General features: G+C 45.9%; 1 pseudogene; it reads right to left on the bottom strand.

The window, feature by feature from the left end:
- Positions 1-6,929: 6,929 nt before the first annotated feature.
- Positions 6,930-7,571, bottom strand: LOC145512454 (GTP-binding nuclear protein Ran pseudogene; annotated as a pseudogene).
- Positions 7,572-19,081: the final 11,510 nt, after the last annotated feature.

The raw sequence follows: 19,081 nt of genomic DNA, 5'->3' as shown, positions 1-19,081 counted from the left end.
CTACCCTGTCTCTGGCTCCTCCCTGCCCCCAGGCTTCTTCCCCATCCCTCCGTCCAGGTCATCACAGAGCCCTGGGCGCTGAGCTCCCTGTGCTGTACAGCAGCTCCCACTGTCAGCTTTACACATTTCAGTGGATCCATGGCAACCCCAGTCTCCCAGTTCATCCACCTCCCCCTGCCCTGTGTCCACATGACTGTTCTCGGCATCTGTTTCCTGCCCTGCAAATAGGTTCATCTGTACCATTTTTTTTTTTTTATCTGTACCATTTTTGTAGATTCAATAATTTCAACATTTCATGTGATGTTTTGAGGCAAACACATTGGGGTCTGAGGTCTTGTTTGCAACTTGTTCAATTCTTTTTTTTACAGAATGGGTTTTTTTGATTGAGGTCTAGTTGATGTACAATATTATGTAACTTTCAGGTATATGGCATAGTGATTCACAATTTTAAAGGCTATAGGTCTTTTGTAAAATATTATTATTTTATAAAATATTGGCTCTATTCTTCATGCTGCGTCCTCGCAGCTCGTTTTGCATGTAGTCATCTGCGCTTCTGAATCCCCTACCTTGTTCATTTCTTCACGGGGCATCTGTGGAGCATCTCCGAGGCTGGAGCCTCTGCGGCCAGCAATGGGTCTCCTCGGGCTTTCAGGCCTCTGTCTGCTCCCCGAGGCTGCCTCTCCCCAGAGCTCGGGCTGTGAGAAGTGGGGCCAGAGTGGTAGCCTCCTGTGGCCTGGCCCTGTCAGCTTCCTTAGCACCCAGCCTGCAGTGGAGGGGAAGACTCCTCAGAGAGGGATTCTCGGTGCTCCCTACACAAGAGTCATGCCTTCCACCCTGGCCTTCAGGAGTGTCATGCTCTGCTCTGCGGGTGTGACGGCTGGAAGCTGGCCCCCTCCTGGGAGTCGGGCTTCTGCTTCATCAAAGGGACTGGGAGCCACTTGGCCTATCTACTCACTCTTAGAATAAAGGGCGCCTTGTGTCACTCCTTGTCCCCCTCCCGCACTTATTGTTCTGACCAGCAGGCGGGCGTTGTCAACTCACCTGGGGCTCTAGCGCTGCGAGCTGGAGGCAGATGGGGTTGTGTCGTTTTGGTTCCATGTAGTTTGCTGACCTTCTGCTGTCGTGGCCAGGCTGCAGAGATGAACAAGATGCTGCTTTGTTGGGGGCCAGCAGTCCAGGGTCTGATGGTCTGTGCTCTCTAGCTTTGTGACCTGGAGCAATTTATTTGAGCTTTCTGAGCCTCAGACTCCTCGTTTGTGATCTAGGGGTAATGAAAGTACCAATCTTGTGGGGTTATGGTGAGAAATAAATGGCAGCATGCAGATAAAGCATTTTAAATAGTGCCTGGCATACCAGCGGTGCTATAAGGGGGACTATAGAAACAGAATGGTGCTCTAGGGGCTTCCCTGGTAGCTCAGGTGGTAAAGAAGCTGCTTGCAATGCAGGAGACCCTAGTTTGATTCCTGGGTCAGGAAGATGCCCTGGAGAAGGGATAGGCTAACCACTCCAGTATCTTGGGCTTCTCTGGTGGCTCAGCTGATAAAGAATCCGCTGCAATGCAGGAACTGCAGGAGACGTGGGTTTGATTCCTGGGTGGGGAAGATCTGGAGGAGGGCGTGGCAATTTTTAATTGGAGAAAAATTGCTTTACAATGTTGTGTTGGTTTCTGCCATACATCAACCCACTCCAGTATTGTTGCCTGGAGAATCCCATGGACAGAGGAGCCTGGTAGGCTACAGCCCAAAGGGTGGCAAAGAGTCAGACACCCCTGGAGCAACTTAGCATGCACAAACCCATGGTGCTTTAGATCAGTGGTCCCTAGTATTTTCGGCACCAGGGATCAATTCTGTGGAAGACAGTTTTTCCACGGACCCTGGGGACGGTTTGGGGATGATTCAAATGCATTACATTTATTGTGCACTCTATTTCTATTATAACTATATCAGTTCCACCTCAGATCAGCAGGCATTAGATCCCAGAGGTTGGGGACCCCTGCTCTAGAGACTGCCCCTTGTGTGAACTCAACAAGATCGAGCTGGCGCTCAGAGCCTTGCTCAGCTCTGGCTACTTTTCCTTTTTTTTCAAGTTTTGCTTTAAACCATCAACCGCACCCACAGCTTGCACTGACGTCCTTCAGCAGCTGCTGCTCTCTGACCCCTGTTTGTCATCTTCTTCCCGTTTCCCATCCTCAGGTTAAGAAAGCATATGATTTCTCCTAAATTTACTTCCTCTGGGGACACAGAGCCCCGATCAAGCTCAGAGAGTTTGGGGAAGCATACATAATTGTTTTTACTATTTTTTCTAATTTTTAATTGGAGAATAATTGCTTTACAATGTTGTGTTGGTTTCTGCCATACAGCAAAGTGAATCATCCGTAGGTACAACATATGTCCCCTCCCTCTTGAACCTCCCTCCCATTCCTTCCCCATCTCCCCATCCCATCCCACTTCTCTGGTGTCATGGATCACTGGGTTGAGCTCCTTGTGTTATATGGCAATTTCCTACTAGCTATCTGTTTTACATATGGTAATGTATATGTTTCAATGTTCCTCTCTCAATTCATCCCATCCTCTCCTTCTCCCACTGTGTCCACAAGTCCATTCTCTATGTCTGCGTCTCTATTCCTTGTCCTCACAGGATCATCAGACCATTTTTATAGATTCCATATGTAACATACACATTTTTTTGACCCACTGCCTGATTTTGCTCTGTTTTTCAAGAAATTTTTGTTTCTTGAAATAAAAGAAATAGTATCATTGCTTTACAATGTTGTGTTAGTTTCTGCTGTACATATGCATCTACATATAATGCATCCCCTCTTTGTTGGATTTCCTCCCCTTTTCGGTCACCTCAGAGCATTGAGTAGAGTCCCTTGTGCTGTACTTGGTTTCTCTGAAATGCCTGGCACATGGCACCATGTTTACTCTGGGGCTGTCCCCTTCAGAATCCCGCTGTCACCTGATTCTGGGTTGTGGGCGCGAGTGGCAGGGAAAGCTTCAGTGTGATGAAAGCACTGGCTTTCCCAGAAGAGCCAGGCGGGTCTCCCGGGCTCACTCTGGCCGGCCGTGGCTGGCCCTTGCTGCGGGGAGGGATGAGAAGAAGCGACATGGCTGAGCACAGGGTTGCCAAGGGGCCTAGAGAATCCCCTGCTGGATAATCCCGCCATTGAAGACAGGCTGAGCTGCAACGTGTGTGTCTCATCATGGGCAAGCCTCATGAGACACGCTATGAATTAGAAATATTTGAGGCTTATCTTTATGAGCTGCTTTTTAAACTGAGGGTGGAAAAGAGCAACTTTGGTTCAAAATGAAAGTTCAGTGCCATGAGCAGGTGAATCTCTATTGCTTGTCTTTAGGGACTGAAAAAACCTCTCTCCTTCTTTTGTCTTTTTCTTTTTTAAATTTCTAATGAATTTGACAAAGTGGTATCTTTGTACAGTTACCATTTTGTCTCCTTTTCTTTGTCTCTTGAGCAGCACAGTTGTTTATAAGACAGAAGTCTGCAGTGATCTTGACCTTACCTCCAGTGGTCTGGGTCCAGCCGGGTGTACTGGAGGGGCTCAAGTAGAAGGACGCCTGAAGTCAGCTAGATGCAGCCCTGGCTGGAGACAGGGCAACCGTGAGACATGGACAAAGGGCTGCCTCGGTCCCATTGGGGATTTTGTGGCTTGCTTCACTGGCTTCATTAGTGTCTCTGTCCCTGAAACATAACGTGAGGAATTTAAACTGACTGGAGGGAGACTTTTGTGGGTGCTGGAAGTCAAGGTCTGCTCTTCTCCTGGATTCCCTTTCATCTCTGCTTTCCCTTGAACCTTCTTCATCATCACAGACATTATCTACTGTCAAGAGAGAGTCCTTCACATTTATGTTGCTTATTGTTGGCAAAGCTGCATTTTTTTTTTTAGCATTTATGCTGAATGCCACTCATGATATTAAAAAAAAATTTGGTGCTTGCAGTTCTGTTGATAAATGTTCTGATCTGAATTTATCAGCAAACCAGAGGAATCTTGCAGTGGAGCTTATGTTGTTTACTCTGGGAAAATGTGAAAGTGAAAATGTTAGTCGCTGAGTCATGTCTGACTCTTTGCGACCCCATGCACTGTAGCCCACCAGTCTCCTCCATCCATGAGATTCTCCAGGCAAGATTGATTACAGGAGTGGGTTGCCATGCCATCCTCTAAGAGATCTTCTCGACCCAGGGAACGAACCTGTGTCTTCTACATCTCTTGCATTGCAGGCAGATTCTTTATCGTCTGAGCCACCAGGGAAGCCACTCTAGGAAAGGAGGGGGCCTAATTCAGAGCTCCTCAACAGGGACCCCAATCGCCATCCCTGGAGAACAGTTGTTGATGGTTTGACTACACTTTGCTGTGCTGAAATTCTGTGCCCTCGCTGTTAGGAGCTCCCCTCCACCATCAGAGCCCCGCACTCTTTCTATCAATTCACAATACAATACAGTCTTAGGTAATATCAGAAATTGGGTGTGGTTGAAACCAGGAAGGACCTGGGAAAGAACTATATTTCAGAGACCAGGTGGACCTGTTAGGGAGGGCAGGGTCATGCATCCCAGAGGTGGGGGGTGCCGTTAGGCAGGAAGGTGCTTGGTGGCCTCTGGTCCTATGCCACTGGGCTTCATGTTACCTCTCCAGCACTGATTCCCACCATGTTCATTTGACATTGTGCTCTAACCCCCTCAGCTTTCTTTCACTCTCTCTAATGTGCAGTCCTCTGCTGCCTCAGGACCTTTGCATGTGGTTCCTTCAACACTTGTCTGCCTACCTTCCTCCCATCCCTCTTCAGCTCTCTCAGGGTTGCCTTCCTTCACTCCACTCCCATAGGTCAGATCCCCTATGATGTGCCTTTCTGGCACCCTGGGCTTTTTCCTTCTTGGCATTTAGAGTAGTTAGTAATTATGTGTTTCTTTGTTTGGTTATCAGCTTTTTGTCTTTAACCATGAGGGCAAAGACGGTCAGTTTCACTGACTGCTGCAGAGAGCAGAGTCCTTGGTGCAGAGAGTGTTCAGTAAGCATGAATCTGGATGGACCAATGGGAAGGAAGAATGGCCCCTTGGTGGTCTCAGTGTCTGTGATGGTGTAGACCTTGGTGGTCTTGTCCCTCTGATGGTGGAGACCCTGTGTATTTTCCATGGCTTGACTGCTTCCACGCTCTAACTGACCACAAGCTGGTTGGGACTTGTTGCAGCATCTTTCATGATAGTGGACTAAGGGGGAGAAGGTGATGCTACAGAAAGAAAATACAGTAACTGAAAAATATTTTGTTTAAGATACAAGTACATGCATCCCCATAAACTCCCTGTGAAACTTCTTTAGTATAAACGTTTCACAGACAGAAGCACTAAGGCTCAGGAAAAAAAGTTGAAAGAAGAACATCTGTTTCTCAAATTTCCAATTTCAAATGTGGTGATTTGAAAAGAGAGTATTTTGATCCACGTCATTTTTACTCTCTAGTTGTGTTGGTGAAGAACCAGCATTCTGAACTGAGAGAGGCTGAAAGCCTGAGCTCCATCTCCTCAAGAGTTGCCTCCTGCCTCTTCTGCAGGGTTTAGAGTTGGATCCTTAAAAAGGCTGCGAGTCTTCTTTCTAGTACCAGCAGGATGGCCTATGCTCCCCAGAAGCAGATTCTGAGACCAAGGTCCATGTGCAGGAGATTTATTGAGGAAATGATCCCAGGAAAAACCAGTAAGGGGGTGGAGAGGCAAGATGGGGAGAGTGAAAGAGAAAAGCAAGGATGGCATTTTGATCCCACCAGGGAACTCAGAGTTTGTCCTCACACAAGGCAAGAGAGCTGGACTTTCTTAGTGTACCTGTCATTCTCCAGACTCCAGCAGCCTGAGGTGTCACCTAAGAGAGGTCCAGGTGCAGACTGTCGGAGGCCAAAGAACACAGTGGCCAGGAGAAGGGCAGTCCGAAAAGAGAAGGGAGACTGAGGGGACATGCAGGGAGCACCGACAGTGTCCGGAAGAGATAAGAAATTATGCTACAGTGTTGTAAACAGATCTCACATGAAAGTATGTTAACATGCTTTCTCCTTAGTTCTGATAACATACTAGTTATTTAAGCTGACTCTACGGGCTCCCCCAGTGGTGCTAGGGGCACCTGCCAATGCAGTAGACATAAGAAACACGGGTTTGATCCCCGGTCAGGAAGATCCCCTGGAGGAGGGCATGGCACCCCACTCCAGGATTCTTGCCTGGAGAATCCCATGGACTGAGGAGCCTGGGGGGCTACAGTCCATAGAGGTGCAATGAGTCGGACACGACTGAAGTGACTTCGCACACATGCACGTGTCAAATATTGTGTAAGTGCTTTACATATATTACTTCTAATTATTATGATATTCCTATAATAATGTTACTATAATTACTCTTCTTATTGTAGGGGTGAGGAAACTGACTGTCTTTTTTAGATATTTGAAATACAACTTTATTCTGATTCTAAATGAAAAGGAATGGGAATGACAGTAACAAACAAGATTTCACCTGTCAGTGTTGTCATGTGACTATGCTGCTGCTGCTGCTAAGTCGCTTCAGTCGTGTCCGACTCTGTGCGGCCCCATGGACAGCAGCCCACCAGGCTCCCCTGTCCACAGGAGTCTCTAGGCAAGAACACTGGAGTGGGTTGCCATTTCCTTCCCCACGTCATGTGACTATAGCAGTTTTATATTTGAAACTCAAGGAGGAAACAACTGTGCTCCAAACCACCTAAATATGCAGGTCCAAAAAATGAAAGTTTTTTTTTTTTTTAACTGCCACATTCACTCCAAAGCCCATCCTCCTCCTTCAGTATCCAAATATTAAGCACATGTTCTGCTTAGCTATATAATAAAGTGGCAAACACGCTGCACCACTGACATCACAGGACACTTGCCTATAAAACTAGACTTCTGACACTGGGCCCCGGCTTCACCTCCTCACAGGTTATCATCTTCATCTGGGAGAGCAGGCATCTGAGCAACCTCTAAATCGTGCTTGTATTGCACTGCCAAGGCTGGGTCCATGACCGCCTCTGGCGGTGCAAGAGCAGGCATGGTGGCAAGCTCCAAGCTAGGGTCTCTGATCAGTTTTCTAGCAAGCCAGAGGAAGGGCTTTTCAAACTTGTAGTTACTTTTGACAGAAATGTCATAGTACTGAAGAGTCTTCTTTTGGTGGAAGACAATTGACTTTTCCTCAACCTTTCTGTCCTTAATATCCACTTTGTTGCCACACAACACAATTGGGATGTTCTCACACACTCGTGCCAGATCTCTATACCAGTTAGGCACATTCTTGTGAGTAACTCCTGATGTTATATCAAACATTGTAATGGCACACTGAGTTTGTATATACTAGCCATCTCTCAGTCCACCAAATTTCTCCTGACCAGCTGTATCCCATACGTTGAACATAATAGGTCCTCTGTTGGACACAAGAGGATGTACCTCGACACCCAAGGTAGCTACATACTTCTCAAATTCACCAGTCAGATGACATTTCACGGATGTATTTTTTCCAGTACCACCACCACCAACCAATACCAGTTTGAACTGAACTTGGGGTTCTCCTTGGGCAGTCATCGCGATGTTACTTCCAGAAGTGTCTCCACGCCTGTCTGACTGAGTGAAACTGACTTTAAAGAATTCAAATGGCTTGCCCAAATTCTCGCAAATAGAAGTAACTTTCAGACCTAGGCTGACAGGACCGTAACTCCAAACTTTCAAGCAATACCTTAAAGCCGTCATTACTCTCCCAGGCAAATTCAGAAGGACATGGATGGATGTAAGTACTCCTCCTGAAGCTCAGCTTTAATATAATATTTTAACTCCTCTGATGGTTTGACAGGGCCACCTCGCTTTCTGTTTGTTGAGGGCCTGCCTTCGGATAAAGAGGAAGAGAGCAGGATGGAGGGAGCACTGTGGGGACACAGATCACGAAGCTTTCCCAAGGAAAGACTCCCCCTCCTCCCTTCCACCTGCCTCCTTCTTCCGTGGCCGCCATGGTGAATTCTTGAGGTGGGTTCCTCAAGCTGGGCTGAGAGCCACTCTTCAGCTCCCACATGGAAGGGAGACTCAGCTTTTTATAACACTTACACAACAGTAATTTATGTCTCACGGGTCTGGAGGTTGGAAGTCAGAGGTCAGGGTGTCAGCAGGGATGGCTTCTTCTCCTTGGCTTATAGATGGCCATCTTCTCTCTATGTCTTTGCACAGTCTTTCTTCTGTGTGTGACTGTATACCAATTTTCCCTTGTAAGAGAACCAGTCAGGTTGGACTAGAGCCCACCCACATGACTTTACTTATCTTAATTTCTTTTTTAAAGCTTGATCTCCAAATACAGCAACATTCTGAGCTACTTGGGGATCAGGACTTTTAACACTTGAATTTTCAGTAGGTCAGGAGGAGGGGGAGCACAGTTCAGCCCATAACAGAGGAGCATTTCTGATAGGCAGTGAGTGGGAGCTTGATTTCAGACTAGACTGGAGAAGGAGGCAGGGGCCCAGCTGTGTGCTGCCTCTTAGGTCATGTTTGACAAGAAGGCAGTGGTGGCAGGATGGGATTTGCTGTTCAAAAGGGGTGTGTGTGTGTGTGTGTGTGCGTGCGCGTGTGCACGTGCTCATGTGTGTGTACATGCATCTGTGGGGCATTTAGCTTAAATGCCCAGAATCTTAGGAGAATGGGATGGGGGCTTAGTAAATGCAGAGAGAGCAGTTGGGAGGATCCTGCACTGGCCCAGATAAGAAGTGGCTAGGACTGGGGTGGGTGGGGGTGTTGGTGGCAGTGGAAGAGACGGACTGGAGCCAATGAATTCTAGAGCCACCTAGCCTGATTTTAGGAGGTAAAATCAGCTGGGCTTGGTTATAGACTTAATAGTGGGATTGAAGAAGAAACAGATGTCAAGGGGAATTAGATTTTTGACCTGAGCGACTGAATGGGTGGTGGTGTCATTTTCAGGGATTGGAAATGTTAAAAAAAAACAACAGCAATAACAACACCGGATTGTGGGGGGATAATTATGACATGGATTTTGGACATGTTGAGTTTGAGGTTCTTTTGAGACATCCAAGAAAAGACATGGAAAAGATATTCATAGGTAGGGTCATAGATGAGGAAACAGAGGTTGCTATTGCAGGAAACATTAAGTTGCTCAATGTCCTAACTAAATTACATCATTATCAATTGAAAATCCAGGTTCAGATCTCAGATCTCTTGATTTATTACTCCAGCACTCATTCCCACCTCAGTGCTTCCTTCTCTTAAATAATTTTTAAGGATAAAGGACAATGCACACACATCCCCAGGACTCTGGATATCCAATCCAGATCAATCTGCTAAAACATCACATTTATTTGAAGTTGTCTGCTTTTTTTTCTTTGAAAATTCATCTGATTTTTTTGTCCTACTGTGTAACATATTGTTATTTCTATATAGTAATGCCATTAAGAATGACTGATCTTGGAGAGGAATTTCTGCTCCAGGAGGATGCATTGAATGTATTCTGTGATAATGAAACTTTGTGCCAGAGGATGCTGTACCAGGGCCATCCAGGTGATACAGATGATGATGGTTCATTCTGGATGGGTTACTGTGATGTGCCACCCACACCTGTGCCACCCACACCTACTTTACAGCAAAGGAGGTGAATCAATACACCCCTGACCATGGGCTCCACTGTCCCCACCACATATTGTACCTCCAGCCCTAACTTACCATGCCACCTGGAAGCTGCAGCCAAAGAGAGCAAGAGAACAGCCTTTCAAAAGCATAGCTGTGGCACCAACTTTGACATGACAGTGTGTAAGGATGGGGTCATCCTCCGGGATGCAACAGGCATTCTACATCAACAGCCAGTACATGGTGCTGTGACTAGAGAAGGTAGGATCCTTGAGAGTAGAAGTGGAAGGTGGCCTCTCTTGGTGTCACTTCAGTGACCCACTTAGGGAATTTCTGTTTCTCATCCCCACAGCTCTGGGCTCCATAGGTTTAGAAGTCTTGGTTTCCAGAAGGACACGTTTCCAACGGGAAACACAAGAAGAGTCTCTATGAAACTTCAAGCTATGACAGCTCTTAGTTACTCCAGGCTCCTCATGCCAGGAGAGCACGAGGCAAGGGAAGAAGTCATGGTGTTGGCAGGAGCAACAACCTCTAGTCATCAGGAGGAGATAAAGCTGCTAGATATGCATTTTCCCAGCAGTCTGGGAAACTGGCTGTCGTGGTTCATGGCTGAATTCCAATGTGGGAATTGCCATAAAGGGAACTGCTTTCACTCAAGATTATGCACCTTCCCTGTGGGTGACCTACCACCAAGGGTGGGTAGATCTTGGGATTGAAGTCTGAGCCTCCTTGGCCCAATTTGGAACAGAGTTGAAGGATCGTCAGGTTCCTATGGGACTGACTGAGTCTTTGGGGGGCTGCAACAAAGTTCAACTTCTCCTTGTGCAACCCTGCAGACATCACGCCTTCCCAGGTGGTGTTCCTAAGAGCACCCCCAATAAACCACCACGTGGAGATCTCCACCTCAGATTCTGCTTCCTAGGAAAGCCAGGCTAAGCAAGATGGCTCAGAGACATGTCAGATAAATAGCTGAAAATAGAGGCTGGCATTTAGAAGAAAGATCTGTGCTGCAGATATAGACTTGGACATCATCCATCTAAGGACAATAGTGAAACCATGCTTGGATGAGTTTGCTAAGATAGTGATAGATTCTGACAAAGAAAAGGAGGACATCTGCTTTAATAGATTGGAAGTAATAGTAATATATGGCTCTATAAATATTGCTGTTTGGTATTGGGTAAAAGGCCTTGTGAAAAGGAGGGAGGTAATCTTGAAGACCTTAGTATTTGAGGTTTTTTAAGTTAGATTGAAATACTCAGTTCACCAAGATAATGAAGAGGGGGCTAAAGAATATCTGAATTACTGTAACTCTATCTCGTAATATCTTGCAATTCTTGTACTCTTGTGACTTAAACAAGGAACACACTCAAAGTGCAACCAGAGAGGACTGAGGTCTAAATAGACAGCAGATGGTACCTGCTGGGCCCTTGGTTATTGGAATTAGAGGTCTCTTCCTGAAAATGATATTATAATGAGACAAGTCAAATGCAAATAAATCAAACAATAATGATAAATGGATGGTCTTTGATCAATCTAGCTCCACCCTGGAGAAGGATCTGGAAAGGAATTTGCAAAGGTCACAGGATGGTTAGAGTGTCATAGGGGTGGCAGTCTTGGAGTTGTGAACAAAGGACAGAACAGGCTTTCACACTTGGAACTTCCTCTGTGCTATAACCTGTCCTGTCTCTTGTTGGCTTGGTGTCATGAAAATAAGAATGTTTTTACGTATCTGTGTTGCCATTTTTTTCTTCCTGGTGATCACTGTTGCTTGGAATGAAAACCACAGACTGGTAGGGCATAGAATTCATTCTCCTGATATGGCAGCTTTTGTGAACCGATTCGGGTCAGTGGCAGTTGTCATTGCTGTTTGTTGCCCCTCAGAAAGGTTAAACCTTCCCCGTGGAGTGAGGGTAGGGAGGTAAAAGTCAGCAGAGAGTGTGTAGGGTGAAAAGAGAAGGGGGTTGAGGATGGATCTCAGAGGTTACCTGAGGGATCATTCATAACAGCTAAAGCTTTAAAGGCTTTAATCCCGGATGGGGCCAGCTCTTGCCCTAAACCTGGTTTCCCAAGAAAACAGTCTTGTCTTTTCAGTTTCCAGTGAATCTTGTTGCTAACCTTTTCATTTCTCTGTCCGTCCTCCTTTCTTTGACCATGTTCAACTTCTACTTCAAATTTGGGAGTCCGTAACTCTGCTGAGAAACTCCTTGGACGAAAGCAGATGTGTCACATACCACCCCCACATCTTGGGAGTCAGGGAAAAGAGAAGAAAGAAGGAAGGAAACGAAGACAGAAAGGAGGAGAAGCAGACACCTGTCTGGCATTTTCAATCTTACTCTGGTTCCTATGGAATTTCATCAGTTTAGTGATGCTAGGATACCCAATCTTCAGTTCCAGTGGAAAACATTTCAGGGACATTTCTGCATCAGACAGGGGCAGGTGTAGTGTTTGGGACCTTCCTACTCACAGATTCTGTGGTCCTAGCAGGCATAAGACAGAAACAAACACCTGAGCTGTGAATTCCTCATAGGACGTCAGGCTCAGGGAGCGCTCAGCCCGGCCGGTCCCATGTGGCCATTTTTAGTTGTTTCCTGTCCTCCCCTTCTTCTCCCTTCAGGCACCGGGACAATGATAACGGCTTATCATTATCAGCAAATGATCATGATCGTGCATTTCTTTGCTCATTCACCTTCCCTTGTTTGGCTCTTACCCAGTCTCTTCCTTTCCCGCTATTCTTGTGGCTTTCTCTCTGTTTAACTCTTTGCTCTTTTTGCTTCATATGTCGACTTGCTTTGGTCAATCTCAGTCTAGGTGAATGAAGTCTGTTTGAAAGTTTGTAATGATTATTGAAGTTAAGGGGCTTCCCTGGTGGCTCAGCTGATAAAGAATCCACCTGAAATGTGGGAGACCTGGGTTGGGAAGATGCCCTGGAGAAGGCAAAGGCTACCCACTCCAGTATTCTGGCCTGGAGAATTCCATGGACTGTATAGTCCGTGGGGTCACAAAGAGTTGGACACCACTGAGTGACTTGCACTTTCACATTGAAGTTAAAGTGTAATTCCAAACATGGGTGTTGATTCCAAAGGGCAATAATCCAAAGAGACGTCATGAAACCACATACCGGCAGACAGGGGAGTCTCTGCTATTGTAAATTACAACTGTTGCCGGACACTTCGATCTAAAAATTGCTACCTCAGTGCTTTAAGTAACTAGCTTTTTTGTTTGATTTTAGTATTTAAAGACACCTAACATTGCTCTTTGAGAACAGATCAATGCTTTTTTTCAAGTTACATTCATCTTTTAGGTTAGTAAGTTTTCTTACCTCTCATAACCAGATGAATATTTCACAAATGTTAAAAAACATCTCTTTAAATAAAAAATTAAAGACAACCTAACATGTGGACTAGTCTTCTCTTTTTGGGCTTCTGCTTGTGAGTTTTATAGTTGAGTTGCTTAAAAAAAACTTTTTTAACAGCTTGAGCTACTTTTTAACTTTAATATTTTTTAGTAAAAATTTCTTCAGATATTTAAGGGAAAAGGTATTCCCTGTTGTTTTCTTTTGGTGAAGTAAGGAAAAGCTCCAAGCTTGGTGAAATTAATTTTTGGTCAAGAATGGCAATTTTTGCTGATTCAGATAAAACATGCAGATGAAAGAACACGTGCTAACTTTTATTAGTAAGAGAACCCTGATACCCTGGGAGAACTCTTCTGAAGGTTGTGTGAATTTGGTTAATTTCCATCACACTCTTTCTTCTGGGTTTTTAAAAACATTTATTTATTTATCTGACTATACTGGGTCTTAGTTGTGGCCTGTGGATTATAGTTCCCTGACCAAGGATGGAACCTGGGCCTCTGCTTTGGGAGCATGCAGTCTTAGCCCTAGACTACCAGGGAAGTCCCTCTTCTGGATTTTTTTTTTTTTAACCAAAAGTATAGTTTATGAAAGGTCTGGTTGGGGATTGTGTATGGACTACTCAGCACCTACTCTACTGACCCTGAAATGTCAAATGTTAAAAGGAGTTTTTCTCAAGCACAGAATGTACCAACCGGGGTATATGGGGGGGAGGGGCCCTGTTCCTCGTAGTTACTCTGAGACTTGGACTGACTGAGGCTCCACTGTCTTGGAGCTTGACTGACTGGAACAGTCTCAGGTTGCTGTGAATAGTGGAGGGGCGTGGAGGATCCTGCAGGAAGCTTTTAAGAGCCAGGTTTGCAAGTGTCCTACTTGACTGTTGCAGACATTCTGCTCACTAGAACCCAGTCCTATTGACCCATCAACTGCAAGGGAGGCTAGAAAAACGTCTCCCTGTGTGTTCAGGAAAAGGGATACGAATTGGGAGTTTGTCAAAACATGGAATAGTCTTTGCTCAGTCTGCTTTGCCAATGATCTTTTCACAGTGGATTATAGTCACCTTCTCTCCAAGGGAGTCCAAACTATAAAAGAAGATTTTTTTTTTTTTAGCAACTTGAGATAGTTTTTTCTTTAATTTTTCAGTAAAAACTTCCTCAGTTATTTAAGGAAAAAGGTATTCCCTGTTTTTTTTTGTGAAGTAAGAAAAAGCTTCAAGATTGGTGAAACTAATTTTGGTCAAGAATGGCAATTTTTGGTGATTAAGGTAAAACATCTGTATGTTTTACCAGTTACTTCACCCAGCTCTGAGTTCAGGATCTCCAAGTGCATTTCAATAGTTTCTTTTAACTCAGTAGACTCCCCCTTGGTCCTATAAACTAAAGACATAAGATTTTTGCCCTCTTGTTGTTCAGTCTCTTAGTAAGGACAGCTAAACCTCTAGAGACACACCTTATCCAAGAATAGCCAGGTCTAATTAAGGTACAGTCCACCCTTCCAGCATTAGGGGGCCTTCACGATGTCTGCCAAGTGGGATTTCAGAATCCTGTAAACCAGTGACTGCTGTAGGTCTGCCATTCTTCCCCCTTCCAAATGGGAGTAAAAAAAAAAAAAATGGCTCCACAATTATATATGAGGGTAGGGGACAAAAATTTATAATTATTAAAAAATCATATATGAGGGTAGTAGTCATGTACAGATGTTAGCGTGGGACCATAAAGAAGGCTGAGCACTGAAGAATTGATGCTTTCGAACTGTGGTACTAGAAAACTCTTGAGTCCCTTGAACAGCAAGGAAATCAAACCAGTCAGTCCTAAAGGAAATCAACCCTGAATATTCACTAGAAGGTCTGATGCTGAAGCTGAAGCTCCAATACTTTTGCCACCTGATGCGAAGGGCTGACTCATTTGAAAAGACCCTGATGCTGGGAAAGATTGAGGGCAGGAGGAGAAGGGGATGACAGAGGATGAAATGGTTGGATGGCATCAATGGACATGGATATGACTTTGAGCAAACTCTGGGACATAGTGAAGGACAGGGAGGCCTGGCATGCTGCAGTCCATGAGGTTACAAGGAGTTAGAAAAGTTTTGAGCAGATGAGTGATGTCATTGAAGCTGCACTTTAGGAAGTGCATTTGGGTCAGAGATAGAAGTTAGGAAGCTATTGTATAAATTCAAGGGATAGATTTAGATAACCCTCCTCCAAATCAAGAAATCAGAAAGGGGGAAGTGGTGACTGTGAGAGGCATGTTGGAGGCCACATTCAACGGGCTTGCTGGCTTGCAGGGGGGGCGGGGAGGAGAGGAAAGGAGCTCTGACTCCAAGGACTCACTCCTGAGTGACAAGGAGTATGGTGATGAGGCTGGAAGTTGAGAGTCAGTGCTGACTTTGGGGAAGATGAATTCAGTTGTGGCCATTCTTTGTATCTTACTCACTCACACAAGGGGCTTCCATGATAGCTCAGCTGGTAAAGAATCCACCTGCAATGCAGGAGATACTGGTTCGATTCCTGGGTTGGGAAGATCCCCTGGAGAAGGGAAAGGCTACCCTCTCCAGTATTCTGGATGGGAGAATTCCATGAACTGTATAGCCCATGGGGTCGCAAAGAGTCAGACACGACTGAGTGATTTTCACTTTCACTTCTTCACTTCACTCACACAGTGGATATGAACCCATATCCTAACTTCATCAATGTCCTGGAGTGTCCTGGTTATACATTTTAGTGGAAAGTCTTTTTTCAGGTTTATGAAACTTTATTGTTAAAGTTTTTAATTGCCTGATTTTTATCATTTTTGCCTGTGCCAGGTCTTCATTGCTGTGCGAGGCCTTTCTCTAGTTGCAGTGAGTGGGCATTACTCTCCAGCTGTGGTGCTTCTCATTGCGGTGACTGCTCTCATTACAGAGCACAGGCTCTAGGCATGTGGGATTCAGTAGTTGCAGCACTTGGACTTGGTAGCTGTGGAACATGGGCTTAGTTGCTCCTTGGCATGTGGGATCTTCCTGAACTAGGGATTGAAACTGTGTCCCCTGCATTGGCAGGCAGACTCTTATCCACCGAGTCCAGGTTTAAGAAACTTCAAGTACCTACTTGCTATACATGATGACCGAATACTCAGTGTGCACTGTAAGTTACTAGCATGATGCTGGTATTAAAATGGGTCATATTGTGATTAAAATGCCTTGATTGTGTTTTACCTTGGTAAAGGTTTCCTTGTCATGACCTTTACTTTGTGGTCCTTGAGAGAAGAGTTTCTCTCTGCTTTTGATGGACATCCCCACTATTTTTCAGCAGTTCTGGTTGTTGATAACCTCCATTTTATATTGAGCTTAAAGTAGTTTTCCTGAAACATCTGTTCCAAGCACCCAGTTTTTAACTCCAGAAATCCACAGAACAAGTTAACATTTTGGAGTCTAGAGGGTAGCAGCTGTGTTCCCTTATCTTGCAAGGCATGTCTCTCCATTGCTTTTTTAAAATTAATTGATTGTATTTGGCTGGGCTGGGTCTTTGTTCCTGTGCTGAGGCTGCTCTCTGGTTGTGCTGTGTGGGTTTCTCATTGTGGTGGCTCCTCTTGTTGTGGAGCATGGGCTCTAGCACAGACTCAGTCGTTGTGTGTGGTACATGGGCTTAGTTCCCCCGTGGCACGTGAAATCTTCCTGGACCAGAGATTGAACCCATGTCCCCTGCGTTGGCAGGTGGATTCTTAACCACTGGACCACTAGGGAAGTCCTCTCCATTGCTTTTGTGTGAGTACCTTTGCAGGAACCTCCACAGGCTGCTGCTGGAGGCATTTGCAGAGGCTCCTGCTTGCTTCCCAGGAGATGCTGTCCCTGGGGGTCCTGATGGTGGCAGAGGCTGCATATATTTGACATGGTCTGAAGGTCTCTCTGCTCTATGATAATCTGGTCAGGAGTCTGATGAAGGGACCCTTAACTTTCAAAGACTTTTCATTTGTAAATCTTCCTTTAGAAGTGGACTCTGAATTCAAGAAGGGATTTAGAACATGTTACTATCACCCTCCCTTGTATGTATTAATAGGATGCTTGATAAATGCCTACAGCAGGCACCACCAGATAGCCCTTTTCTCCTTTCTCCTTTATTCAGGCCTCCATCCTTCTTTCACATGTTGTGCTTCAGGAAAAGCTGTCTCTCCTTCCAGATCTAGTGGTGGATGCTGGTTGATCCCTGACAATACTGGGAACCCCAGTCTTTCTGTGCACTGCTGCTTCAAGGGAAGGCTAGTGACCTGGGTCTGGCTCACGAGATGTAAGGGGGGAATTCTGAGGATGGGGGTTCCTGGGTGAGGTTTCATCCCCCCTCGGCAGAAGCTGCCGGGAGAAATGACACCCACCATTCTGCCTTCCCTGCGTCTGGATGTGAAGCTCAGAGCTCTCCCAGCCATCTGGAGGAGCAGCCAGCACATGGAGAAGAATGAAGCCAAGTGAGTCACAGGAATCGGATGGCCAGATTGCCGAACTTCTTGTATTTAAAGGTAACACATTTCAGTGTCATCCATGGTGGTTTGGCTTGGAGTTTTCAGTTACCAGCAACGGGAGGGAGCCCAACTGATAGGATGACTCTTTTAAAACGAGGCACTGGGTAGAGAGCACGGTGCCAGGACAGCGGAGACACCGCCTCCCACATTTCACCCACTGTACTTCTGGACATGGGGATGCAGTCCAAGACTGACTGATGGAATAACTCCAGTGCACATCCATCACACATGGATCCTGGACACAGTTAAGCTCTTCAGGTTTTTTTGTCTCCACAAATTCTATTTATGTGTAAATAAGATTCCTGAAAACCATTTTTTCCCTTAGGCTGTGACTCCATGGAAACGGTCGGGAGTGGTCAACTTTCTGACTGATGAGAAAATCTGTAAGAGAGACTATGGACGGCCTTGTGCATGCAAGTCCACCTATGGAGACAGGGGTCATTGATGCCTGATGGAAATTTCTCCAGATGAATAGGCATCTGCAGAGATGGCAGTGGTTTAGCTTCTAAATCGTGTCCAACTCTTTGTGACCCCATGGACTGGTGACTTGTCCATTGTCACCCTATGTAGCCCGCCAGGCTCCTCTGTCCATGGAATTCTCCAGGCAAGAATACTAGAGTGGGTTGCCATTTCCTACTCCAGGGGATCTTCCTAAGCCAGAGATCAAACCTGCGTCTCCTGCGATGGCAGGCAGATTCTTTACCCCTGAGCCCACCAGGGCAGCCCGGAGATGGCAGTGCCTACCTCTAATGCCGCTGGAAGGAGCAGCTCTGTGTTTAGCTGACTGTGAACTTGTCAGAGAACTTCGGGCCTTCCTCCTCACCCTACTCCCTCCTCCAACCATGCAGCATCCAACCTGGACAGATTCCAGCTATTCTGCCCTTGCCAGGGTCCCCTTCTGTTTACATCCCCAAACACACTATAATGTGAGAACTTGCCCCTTGCCTATAAACAGTCAGTCTGAGCTCATTTCAGAGGCATGTCCTTTCCAGCCCACTGGCTTCCCCTCTGAAATGAGCTCAGATTCATGCGAGCTTGGAGTATAAATCCCTTTCCTGAACTGGTTTCTCCTCTCAGGTTGGTGTCCCGGTGCTCATCCACAAGACTGCCAAGGGCATTTGCTCACGTACGAAGTCAGTGAAAGGGGTAATGAAAAATGTCAAGCCTCTGACACCTTGCCTTTCTTAATAATCAGCTGTCAGCTGCCAAAGACAGAAATTTCAAATCCTCCCAACCCCTCCTCTCTCCCAGCCCAGGAATCGGGCTTTGATGGCTTTGCAGGAAATTCAAGTAATCGCTTATTTGGATGCTTGCTATTATGTAACCTCTGAGGGCAATGAGCGTCTTGAAAGAATCTTTCTGCAGAATCTTTCAGCTAAAGCAGCAGAGGAACCTAATAGCCACTGGGGCTGGCAGCCAATTCTTATAAAGTCCATCAGTCATCTCTTCTGCTTCAGAGCCAGTGTCCCCTCTGAGAGAGACAAAAAGGCCTCAGAATGTGAGAAGTGCCTGCAGGCAAGGTGGCCACACTCCTGTGGCCAGCTTGTTCTTGTGAGGCGTCATTGTGTGCATGGCACTGGCTGGGCATGCAGAGAGCCCTCTTTCAGGAAGCCACTCAGTGGAGCAGCTGCAGATGA

This window comes from Giraffa tippelskirchi, chromosome 7, assembly GCF_054371585.1.
Source record: "Giraffa tippelskirchi isolate mGirTip1 chromosome 7, T2T-mGirTip1v1.2.pri, whole genome shotgun sequence".
NCBI lineage: Eukaryota > Metazoa > Chordata > Mammalia > Artiodactyla > Giraffidae > Giraffa > Giraffa tippelskirchi.
The sequence above is the reverse complement of the archived record's forward strand: the minus strand, read 5'-3'. Positions and strand labels throughout refer to the sequence as shown.